The sequence below is a fragment of the Tachypleus tridentatus genome, chromosome 6 (genome assembly GCF_004210375.1).
Source record: "Tachypleus tridentatus isolate NWPU-2018 chromosome 6, ASM421037v1, whole genome shotgun sequence".
Taxonomy (NCBI): Eukaryota; Metazoa; Arthropoda; class Merostomata; order Xiphosura; family Limulidae; genus Tachypleus; species Tachypleus tridentatus.
The window spans coordinates 81,541,117-81,551,049 of record NC_134830.1 but is presented as its reverse complement, the minus strand read 5'-3'; positions in this window follow the sequence as shown (position 1 = coordinate 81,551,049).

Sequence of the window (9,933 nt, the reverse complement as noted above, 5' to 3'; positions counted from 1 at the left end):
AACGCTTCAATGTTATTATACTGTTCCTTTTAACAATATCGGTACTGTGTTCTTGGTGAATCAGTGACTCTTTCTTGGTTATCTAATAACATCTATGGGTTTTCTTAACATTCAATGTGAATATTTTAATTTATCAATGGCTCTTTAGTTTTTGTTACCCAATCAGTGAACGCTATTTTTTCTCAACATCGCGGTGGGTTGAATAAGTTGGTCATTCAAAATTTATGTCCTCACAATAATTGTATCAAACATTAGTAAATTGTGTATTTCCTTATACTGCAAATAGAAATCACAGACAGATAGACAAGCACGTGCGGCATATTAAAATTCTGCTGCACTTTGGTAGCAAGTTCAACAATGGATTTGATATCATGTTGATTAGCAATAAAATACTATAACCTAATATTGTTGTTGAGAGATTAAGAGCTGGAAGTATAAAGTGACATTATAAACAACGAAATTGAAAAAAAAATGTTGTTTTCTAATTTAGAGGCTTCATTACTTAACGAGGTTTGTTTTTATTATTTAAGTTGCTCCCCGCTAGTACAGCGGTAAGTCTAAGGACTTATAACACTAAAGTCAGGGGTTAGATTCCCCTCGATGGGCTCAGCAGATATCCCGATGTGGCTTTGTTATAAGAAAACAGATATTTATTTAAGTTTAAAATCGGAGGACAAGTCAGAGGGAAGACTACTTTTATAAAAATATTACATTCCGTATAGGAACAACAAAAGTATATAGATTATACTTTTAAGCTAAAATGGTTCAAAATACACGTAGTGACATTATTATCTAGCATAAATCAACCTAATAACCCGAGGAATGATTGTATGTGTGTGTGTGTGCGAGTGACCGTCATAGCTTCAAGAGAAAAGAACCCAGAAACCTGAAGTTTTGCATTAATACTAAGTGAACTTCGAAAGTGTGCGCCTGGATATTATTACTTATTCACATGCATATCTTTTTGTGAAGTAAGCAAGCGGAAAACCATACAGTAAAGAATATGTCACAGCCATAGCTCCAAAAGGTAAGAATCTAGAATCTTAAAATTTTGCACCCATACTAAGTGGACACTTAGGGTGTGCATCTGGATGTTATTACTTATCTATCTGTGTGAGCGTTTGCTTCATTTTTTAATGAAGCAAACTAACGAAAATACACATAAAAAGAGAGTGGTTCATTATATTATAAACTAGCAAAATTATTCGGCTTCGCTCGGATTATTAAGTTGATAGTGTGTGTATTCTGAACCCATTTTAGCATTAAAGTATCAGGTTATTCCTTAAATAATGTCCGATTTTAGGTTCAGAAAAAGAGAAAGGATTTCAAACGCTTTTAATGTTATTTATTGAATAATGTATGTTCCATTATTATTAATTACTTCCTTCTAACGATTCACAAGCTTCTGAATGCCACTTCTAAAAAATTATTGGGGTTTGGAGGAAAAGAATGTAGAGAGGGTAGTTTTGACATCTTCATGCATTTCAAGCTCTTTTCCATCAAGATAGTTTTGCAAACTTCGGAAAAAAAAATGATAATCAGATAGGGCAAGGTCTGGAGAATAAGGAGGATGTGAAAGATTTTTCCAGACTAGCTCTTCAATCTTTGCAGATGTGATCCTTGCTGTTTGGAGCCTTGCATTATCCTGGTGTAACACAACACCTTTACAATTGATCAAAGTAGGCATCTTTTCTTTCAGTGCAAACTTCAAGCACTGTAACTGTTGACAATAGAAGGCTGATCTAATAGTTACATTGAGTAGCAACATCTCAAAGTGAATCACGCCAACAAAACCCCACCAAACGCTTAACAAAATTTCCTAGGGTGGAGATCCATTTTGGATGCCCCCCGGTAGTACAGCGGTATGTCTTCAGATTTATAACGCTAAAATCAGGGGTTCGATTCCCCTCGGTAGGCTCAGCACATAGCCCGATGTGGCTTTGCTATAAGAAAACACACATACACCCATTCTGGGTTGTGCTTTAACCAGTTTACCTGCACTGAGCCATTGTATGCGGCGCTAAATTTTTTTATAAAACATCTATTTTTCATTTCCAGTCACTAACCTGTTCAAAAAAAGTGAGCTACGTTCACGAGAGTTGCTCTAAGATTGGCTTCTGTCAAATCATGGGGACTCATTTTCCAAGCTTGGACACCTTTCCAAGCTGTTGCATTTGACGGTGAACTGTTGAATGGATTGAATTAAGCTTCTGTGCTAGTTCCTCAACTGTTACAGCACAATCGTCATCAAGTGCAGCCATTCATCATTAAACTCAACAGGACGACCTGAACGTGGCGCATCACTTAAGCTACAGTCACTTGATCTGAACTTTTGAAACCATCTTCGAAATTTTCTTTCATTGATAGATTCTGCACCATAGGCACCTTGAATGTTTTGTGTAGTTTCTCCTGCACTATTGCCTTTTTTAAACTCATAAATCATTATATACCTAAAGTGCTCCTCAGACACATCCATCTTCATAAGGGTTTATTTGATCAATGATTTGAAAAAGTGAAGTTGAGCTAGTTTCTTTTATTTCTCTCAACAATTTTATACATTTCCTACTATTTATTTTAGTCATTAAAGCATTCTACAAAGACAAAAATGATGATGCACTTTCTGAATTAAATTTTCGGACATTACTTATGAGATGATCTGATATAATCTATGTATTTTTATTTTTAAGCAACATGGAACGTATTGTTACTAAAAACTTCTGGCTTTTCTATATATTAAAAGCTCTTATATAAGGAACCACTTATTAGCTACTTGGTTTTACACTAGCTTGCCTTATTAAAAAGATGTGCACTGGCATGCGCGAACACATTTGGATAAAATAAGTAATACCCAGGTGCAAACCATCGGGGTCCTCTCATGAGTTCAAAATTTCAGAATTGTAGTTTCTTTCCTCTTATAGTTATGTCAGTCACACATAGACACGCCCTTTTATTTCTAGATATTACAAATGTAAATCTGCTAGCTTTCTATCTTAGAGACTGTTGTGAAAGAAAAAACCTTTTGTACTAGCGTCTACATATTTTCTTCCTATTGTGTTTGTTTTCACTAGAGGTATAAATTTATTTACTGGAAACAATTTATCAAAACCTCTTAGTGTGATGGATTTACTATGATATATCTTTTTTAATACAAATGTTTGTTTAAGTTAAACATACTTAGAAATGTATATAACTTATATTGTTAAATCTGTATTGCGAAATCTCTGCCTATCCATTAAAATTACAGAAGGCCTTCAAGTGTAAGAATTAACAATATATTGTGTATATAAACACTGATGTATCATCTGTATTGTTGTACAAGCTGAAATTGCAAGAAACGCTCCTCATAACCAAAACCACCTGCAAATAAATGGCTTAAGTATAGGCAATCCCATGCCACCAGTTCTGGCCAACATTTTCATGGCACAGATTGAATCGCAAGTGATTAATTCAGCCTTACACACACCACTATACTGGTACAGGTATGTTGATGATACAATTGCGGGATTCACATCTACAGAACACTAGAGTATTTAGTTTTTCAACTACGTTAACTCTTTACACATTAAGTTCACCTGTGAACAGGAAAAAATAACCAAATAGCATTTCTCAGTCTTAAGATCACAAGAACCGACGCACAATTCAAACCAACAGTGAAATCACCCATACTGGACTATACATTCCCTGGAACTCAGCGCATGAAACAAAACAAAAACTCAACATACTAAGAAACCAAATAAACATAGCCATAAAACTTTGCTCATTAGATAAAATTAACGATGAATTAGACAAAATAAAACAATACTTCATCAACATCAATAAGTTTCCTCCACAAACGGTAGAAAACATTATACGCACACACCTAGACAGAAAGCAAAATCAACTAACAAAAGTAAATATATCCTACGAATTAAAAAAAATCACGAAACCATATACTGCTGCATACCATATATTCCCGACATCAGCAAACAAATAACCAACGTTTGATAAAAATTAGTAACAAAATATGAAATTACTATTAATACCAAATTTATTCAAAAACCAGGCACAAAACTAAGGTCCATACTATGTAAAAAGTACACTGACAAACACAACACCAACATTATTTACAAAATACAATACAACAATTGTCACGACTTCTGTGTTGGAGAAAGAAGCAAAAAATTGAAACCAGATTAAAAAGACAAAAAAAAACAACCATCGCACGTTTATGAGCACTGTAAATCAAATAAACACAACATAACCATAGAAGACACCTATATACTAACTAGGGAAATAAACATAAACACACTCAAAATCAAAAAAGCCCTACTTATACAACAACTTAAACCAAAATTAAACCAATATAATGGCTTTATACCTATACTAATTAATAACATATACTGCAATGCCTCCTACAATCCCGCACCCGTTTACACTTTCGTCTCTAAGCTATAAACTCTGTTTGTTAACCTGAAGATGACTTAAGAGGGTCGAATCGTTGTTCTCTATTTTAGTTCCGTAAAAAATTTAATACTCATACCAGGCATCTTGAGATACAATTTTACTTTAAGTGGGTTTCTCGTCATCACGAGAGACACTACTTTTATTGCTTTGCTATAGTTAAGTGCTATAAACCTTGGCAGCTATGACTGTGATTGATATAACGTTTATTAGTCTGGAACTTCAGATATTTGACCACAAACGTTTATAGATTTCAAACATTACAAAACATTTAACTTCAGCGTATTCACATCGAACATTAGTATTTCCAAAAAAACATTACAAAACTTCAGCAGTGGATACCCCTCGGTGTGGATTCCTGTACGTGGTGAGGGGACCTCCCAGGGAAGGTTCTGTTCTGTCTGGTTACCTTCTCTGGGATCTAAACATCCACCCACGTGTTTGCCGTGCGTGGCGACCCGTGAAGGGGAGGAGAGGATCCTGGTGGTTAAGGGGTTTAACCCTAACACACCACTTTGGCCTTGAATTCCTGTAGACGGGCAGCCTTTGGGTGGCTCTCCTTTGGTCAATCGGCTGGTTCACTTGGAGTAGAGTCAACCAAGTACCAGTGTTGAAAGTTTTCAACGGGTGTTGTGGACATTGTGCCTGATGCTGGTGTTTGGGTATAGTGCTCACGAAACTCTGGCTTTGTTACATTGTCCTTGCATGACAATGTAGTGCGTCAACTCGTAGGGCTCCATGGTGGGTGGGGTCAGTGGGTACCGAAATTTTTCTTTTTTCCTTTGAATCCTCCTTCAAAAACTTTAAATAAAATTGTGAAAAACATTCAATAGGTAAGCGACCACGTCTTGAAGACTCGGAGTAGCAATCTTCAACATCTGTAACACACGTACCTCATTTTCTTATATTACATTCTCTTTCAGAAAAACCTTTAGGGCAATTGTTCCCCTTTTTTATTCAGAAGGGACTAGAGGGTCTTGCTGGCTCTCCAAAGTCAGTAAAGAAGCGTCGATCTGGAGATATATTGATTGAAATATCCACATCCCAACACAGTGAACTTCTTTTGATTTCAAAGGCAATTGGGGATGTACCTATTGAGGTTACCCCTCATGCTACCTTGAATTCATCACGAGGAATTATTGTTGAGAGGGATTTGAAGAATGTCCCTGAGTCAGAGATTCTCGCTGGTCTCTCCACTCAAGAAGTTTCTGCAGTGAGGCGCATCTCCACTCGCAAAGATGGAGTTACACTGCCAACAAATACCCTCGTTTTGACATTTACATCATCACGTGCACCTGCCACCGTCAAGGCAGGTTATCTAATTTGCAGAGTACGGCCATACATTCCAAACCCTCTCCGATGTTTCCAATGTCAGAGGTTTGGGTACTCAAAGACATCATGTCGTGGTTCCCTGACATGTGCTTGTTGCGGTGGCAAGGACCACGATGCCTATGAATGTGACATGGACCCACATTGTGTCAACTGCAATGATTCCTACTTTCGTTCTTGCCCAAAATGGTTGGAGGAAAAAGAGGTGCAGCGTTTGAAAACGACTCATAACATTAGTTATCCTGAGGCTCGGTAATTGCTGCCCGCCACTCCATCTCGGACAGATGCTGCTGCACTTCGTTCCACAACTACAGAGGGAGTGCAGACAGAGCTCTCTGTGCCTCCAAGAGAATCGTTTTCAAAACAAATGAAAAGCCTTTTGACCTCCATGGTTAAAAAGGTTGATGAATTGACTTCCACACCCATCTCTGTTCCTCCCATACATTCCAACAAACCTCAAGATCCACATCATTCAGTTTCAAATACAGGCATTTCTTCTGATACATCTTTTTCTCCCACCCCAAGAGGCAAAGCAATCATTCGTTCGCGTCCTTAGTCATTGGAATCCCCTTCCACTAACAAAGACCTGCCCAATCGACCCAGGACAGGATACATGGAGGTTGATAGACCTCCTCCGACTAAAGACAGTAAGGAAAAAAGACGTGGTCGTAAACAGAAGGGTTCTCCAGCCACTTTGCCTACCCGTCATTAAAAATGGCTATCTTGATACAATGGAACTGTCGAGGTGTACGTTCTAATCTGGATGATATCAAAACACTAATTGCTTCCTACCATCCTGTATGTCTTTCCTTACAAAAAACATTTCTCAAACCTGCTGATACAGTCACCATTCGGCAGTTTTCTCTGTACAGAAATGATAGGCTGTGTGATGGACGAGTACATGGAGAGGTGGCACTATTGGTTGATCAGCATGTGTCTACCGTGTCTTTGTCACTCAACACACCCTTGGAGGCCGTAGCCATCCGTGTTTCCTTGGGTCATACCATCACTGTTTGTTCTCTCTACCTGTTCCCTGGAGAGACATATAATCAATCAGACATTGATGCTCTCATTGAACAGTTGCAGTCTCCCCTTTCTACTCCTGTGGGACTTTAATGGACATCATCCCCTCTGTTATTGATGGGAGGGGTCACTCTGTAGAGCGTCTGCTCTCTGATCACAATCTTTCTCTTTTCAATACTGGTTCTTCCACTTATTTTCATGCACCTAGTCAGTCCTTTACCGCTATTGATCTCTTAGTTTGCTCCCCTTCATTATTCTCCCATTTTTCATGGAGGGTTGACAATTATCCACTAGGCAGTGATCATTTTCTTATACTTTTGAGAGATACTGGCCGTGGTCGATGCCACCCTACCCGCGTGCCCCGGTGGAAGCTGGATCAGGCAGACTGGTCCACTTTCACTGCTCTCGCAGAACTTGATCCTGCCATCGTAAATCAGCCATCAATAGACGACTGTGTGGCAGCGGTAACTGGCTGTATTATACAAGCAGCTGCTCAGTGTATTTCTAAAACCTCGACACGTTTTCAACGATATTCTCGTCCGTGGTGGAATCCTGCTTGCCACTCAGCACGGAAGGCTCAAAAACGGGCTTGGGATACTTTTCGTAGATATCCCACACTTTCGAACCGCGTCGCTTTCCAACGGGCCCGTGCACATGCCAGGTGGGTAAGACGTCAAAGCTAGAAGGAATCTTGGATTAAGTTCACAACTAGCATATCTTTTACCACCAGTTCCAAGGTCATATGGGACAGGATTTGAAAGGTCAGTGGGCACTACAATTCTGTCCCCCCTCTCAATCTTACTCTCTGATGGTCAGGAGGTGGCTGATGTCCAGAGCATCGCTAATACTCTAGGTGAAAGCTTTTGCCGGGTATCTAACACTTCTGCTTGTTCCTCTACCTTCTTGGCCATCAAGACTCGGGCAGAGCGTTCACCTGTTTCCTTTCGAACTGACTGTCTCTTTGACTATAATTGTCCCTTTACACTGGTGGAACTGAAAATGGCCCTTCATCGGTCTGGCAGTACATCTGTTGGACCAGATGATGTACACTATGACATGCTGCACTATCTATTTCCTGCTTCTCTTGATGTCCTTCTAATTGTTTTTAACTGGATCTGGCAGGAGAATGTTTTTCCTGATGCCTGGCGTCAGGCTATTATTTTACCTTTCTCTAAGCCAGGGAAAGATCCCAAGATTCCTTCAAACTACCGTTTGCTTTGACGAGCTGTCTCTGTAAGACCTTAGAAAGGATGGTTAATGCTCGTCTTGTTTGGTTCCTTGAATCAAACAACCTCCTCTAGCCCACCCAGTGTGGGTTCCGACTACAGCACTCCACCACAGACCACCTAATTCGACTTGAAACATCAATCAGAGAAGCCTTCTAAAACGCCAACGTCTTGTATCAATATTATTTGACTCTGAGAAGTGTTATGACACAACATGGAGGTATGGCGTTTTGCGAGACCTCCATACATATGGGTTACGTGACCATTTACCCATGTTTATTAAAAAAATTTTAATGGACAGAAGATTCCAAGTTCGTGTGGGTTCGACACTTTCCCGTTCTTTTGTGCAGGAACTTGGAGTCCCTCAGGGCTGTGTTTTGAGTGTCACACTTTTCAGTATAAAGATAAATACCATCACTGAACAACTCCCTCTCACTATTGCGAATGGGCTGTATGTCGACGACTTTCACATCTCATGTTAGTCGTCGAACATGAGATATATTGAGCGGCAACTACAAACTGCCCTCAATCGTGTACTGAAGTGGACCACAGCAAACGGCTTTAATTTCTCTCTCTCTCAAACCGTTTCCATGCACTCCAGATTTTTTGTTCTCCAGATCTTAAAGGCACGTTTAAAATAAAAATTTCCAGTGTTTGGCCCATCTATTGACAGACACATCACAGCAGCACCATCAGAGCTGACACTACATAAAATTTTCACTTCAATACCCTTCTCTGATAACATACTAATGACTTTTGTAAAAATGTTCTCAGCATTAGCTTTGTAAAGCTCACAGATTCCAAGGAAATAGGTCTGTGGTGTCACTGTACCGAACTGATTCATCTCTAGTACACTGATGTAGCTGACAAGGTTCTGCTTTACTGAAATGTCTGTACTTTCATCAATCATGATGCTGAATTTTCCATTTTTGGCTAGTTTGTTTTTTAAATTTTCTCTCAACACTTCTGCCATACAATCTTGGAAGTCACTAATACTAGTGTTGTGTTCATAGGTAGTATGTTGGTCTACTACCAGATACTGGAGCTGTGTTACACCCTAGAATTAAAACAAAAAGAATAAATAATTTGTGGGAGTAGTAACTCTAAAATATGAATACATAAATCAGTAACAAATTTCATCAAGAACAACGGAGAAATTCCACTTGTAAAACATTAGCTGATAATCCTTCGACAATTTAAGAACATAAATATTGTATTATATACATAATAAATAATTTGTGATATTAGTAATTGTGGAACATGAATACGTAAATCAGTAACTATAACAAAATTTTCATTAAGAACAACAAATAAAATCCACTTGCGACAAGAACAGAAAAATTGTATTGTATACATAAAACTTACCTGCATCATACATCGTCTGTTTAGATCTGGAATTAGGGAACTTGGTAGGTCATGCTTTGCTGCAAAGTAAACATTGTGCATTGCAGCTATGATGGCAGTCTCACCTTTGTTTGTGGTTGAGACTGTGGTCTCAGTCATCGCTGTAGACAGCTTGGACGCCTCCATTGCATCTCTATGGTCTGAAATAAACCGTTTATATTGATGCTAGCTGAAGGTTATGTCGTTGACGTTAACAACTGGGTATACTTAACTGTCGTGTACAAATGTGCTGAGTATTTCATGATGCTATGTTAGTAATTATTCTTTTTTTTTTAATTTACCGTGTAAAGCTATTCGAGGGCTATCTGCGCTAGCCGTTTCTAATTTAGCAGTGTAAGACTAGAGGGAAGGTAGCTAGTCATCGCCACCCACCGCCAACTCTTGGGCTACTCTTTTACCAACGAATATTGGGATTGACCGTCACATTATAACGCTCCCACGGCTGAAAGGGCGAGCATGTTTGGTGCGACCGGGAATCGAACCCGCGACCCTCGGATTACGAGTCGAACGC